The sequence below is a fragment of the Amphimedon queenslandica genome, unplaced genomic scaffold (genome assembly GCF_000090795.2).
Source record: "Amphimedon queenslandica unplaced genomic scaffold, v1.1 AMPQUscaffold_8226_Cont19829, whole genome shotgun sequence".
Lineage (NCBI taxonomy): Eukaryota > Metazoa > Porifera > Demospongiae > Haplosclerida > Niphatidae > Amphimedon > Amphimedon queenslandica.
In genome coordinates, this window is record NW_003551496.1 from 1 (window position 1) to 2,420 (window position 2,420).

Consider the following 2,420-nt stretch of genomic DNA (forward strand, 5'->3'; position numbering starts at 1 on the left):
GATATGCAAAGACTCCACTAGTACTGACATTAGTGGTGGAATAATAGATAACTCTCTCACTCACAACATCATATTGTAAGCTAGATTTTTTTCTTGATCGCAAAATTTGGACTTTAGGAAAAAGTTGAAATGTGAGCCTTGATCTTACATCAATACCCAGGATAAGATGAGTTATTCTGGTGTATGAGCAATTGAATCGGTACTCTTGTAGGACTATGGTCTCTTCTCTTAAAATATAGCCTGCAGACTCACTCCCAATATGCTCAGCTCTGTACTTCACTAATGATAAGTCCATGAACTTCTCTGTGCACTGCTGTGCTGAGCCTACATTAATAAATGCAAGAATAGATAATAGTCACAGTGTAACATACATTTAGATGACTGAAGTACCAATAGGAGAAGACAAAACATGTTCGTGATAGCATTCATTGTGACTAAGGAAATATTGAAAGTTCCTGCAGGCAACTATGATTTATACTGAGGTTATGGACTGTCTATCAGTGATTTTATACTGTTCTTAGAGCAGCCCGTGAGAAGCTCATGCAGCGCCAATTAACACAGATCAGCACAGATCATGGTCATAAAATATGGTAGAAAATAAATTTAAATAGATCAACCTAATATTTTTGAGCATGATTTCTATCTATAGGTATATAAAGTCAACCTGAAACAAGAAGGATATCTACTAATCCTGGCTGCATGTTTCATTATTTTAACATGCATTTTAGTTGAAACCACAAAAATGTGAGGGGCAGAGTTAGGGGGCAGAGTCTACCAAACATGGCGTTGCAGAGATCTATCAAAAATAAACACAGAATAAACGTGAGTTTAATACCTTGTTGCTACCTTGTAAATAGACTTCTTTCCTTTTGTATGGAATAGATAGTTTTAATTGGTGATAAAGATGTTGGAAAGACCTCTTTATTTGAGCTATTCCGGAAACATAGAGTTTGTGAAGTGACTGAAAGCACCGTTGGTCTCAATGTTGAGATTATAAACATGGTAACAAGACAAAGGAATGTTACAGTTGAGGTAAAAACTGAAACTAAACTACACTGACTATGGTTATACATCCAATGAATGATAGCTAAAGTGTCCTGCATGGTCCACACATACATTTTATACAGTGACTGACTGTTATAGACCTCTTCAGGTGAGATTGACGGTGGCCTATGAATATCATTACTGTTTATTACGGTATCCACCTACGGTGATAATTGGCCGCCATTTTGGACGGCAAGATTCAATGGAGGATGAATGAAGAAAAGGCAAAACTGATTCTTTTCGTTGGCATGGAGCTTTTTCGAGCTACAAAAGCTGGTTGGAGGAAAGAACGGTCACTACTAAGCATCTCCTAAAAGGGATTTGGTGCAATATGAAGCACATTCTTTAATAGAGCTTGCTTTCTGCATTAGCCCATTAATACTCCATAGAAAGTTGCCGTCCACGAAAATTATTTCAGAGTCAGCCAGGCTCAGTCACGCCCCTTGCCGTATATCATTCTTTGACGTAATTCATTCTCACCCAAAGAGGTCTATTTAGCACTATACCAAAATTATTTGGGAAACCCTGACCTGTATACATAAGATAATTACACACCCAAGAATTATTATGCTGATACAGTAGTACTGCCCAACAGACATTGCACGTATATACACGATACACGAGTATTTAGACGAAAAACAGGTCTTCTAGTACATACAAGTATATACAAGAACCAAAAATGAGTAGACGGAGTCTGAGGAGACGATTTTCATGTATTTATATTAACTATTAATAATTAAAGGGTGTGTCCACGTAGCAGTCAAAATGGCAGTTAGTTTGCTTAACGATGGATCTTTGATGGTCTTTTTAGTCCTTCTAGGAATAGCAGATGATGAAAACAGCAATAGAAAAGGTAGTAAAGATATTATCCTTTCAAATATTCAACATTTAAGTACAGGATACATGAAAAGTAAATGAAAAATCACCAAAATATAGACGAATTTGGGAAGCAAGAAGTAAATGTACATACACGAAAGTTTGCCATTGAATACAAGTACATACACGACCTGCTTTTTCAAAATACAAGTAAATACAAGTACACGAAAATTCCAGTAGACGTGCAACCTCTGCTGCCCAAAGTTAATGAATCAGGTCTGATTACTGAAGTGATACAGTCCTGATAGCCTATCAGGACTGTATTACTTAAGGTTACGGGATACAGTTTATGAATAATTAATTAGCTGTAGTCAATTGTTTTTTCATTTGTTATCTTTTAAAAAATGACACTTCTTTCATTACTACTATCATTTTAATGATTTATTTCTTATATAAGGTAATCTGTTCATCTTATACAGAATGACTGTACTTGATATAGGCTGGGTTAATTATAAACACTTATAAATCAAAAATCTCCAGTCCTGAACACAAAAGTCTCT

The 2,420-nt window shown here is 35.8% G+C and overlaps 3 long non-coding RNA genes across 3 annotated transcripts; 2 read left to right on the top strand and 1 right to left on the bottom strand.

Annotated features, from left to right (window-relative positions):
* Nucleotides 1-6: 6 nt before the first annotated feature.
* Nucleotides 7-932, bottom strand: LOC109591420 (uncharacterized). The gene is made up of 3 exons (XR_002189807.1): nucleotides 847-932; nucleotides 372-796; nucleotides 7-324 (listed from the first exon to the last, which is right to left on the bottom strand). It is a non-coding gene; the product is annotated as an uncharacterized LOC109591420 (long non-coding RNA).
* On the top strand, nucleotides 760-1,168 carry LOC109591419 (uncharacterized). Its single transcript, XR_002189806.1, has 2 exons — nucleotides 760-822; nucleotides 883-1,168. It is a non-coding gene; the product is annotated as an uncharacterized LOC109591419 (long non-coding RNA).
* A 288-nt stretch (nucleotides 1,169-1,456) lies between these two features.
* On the top strand, nucleotides 1,457-2,334 carry LOC109591418 (uncharacterized). The gene is made up of 2 exons (XR_002189805.1): nucleotides 1,457-1,897; nucleotides 1,943-2,334. It is a non-coding gene; the product is annotated as an uncharacterized LOC109591418 (long non-coding RNA).
* Nucleotides 2,335-2,420: the final 86 nt, after the last annotated feature.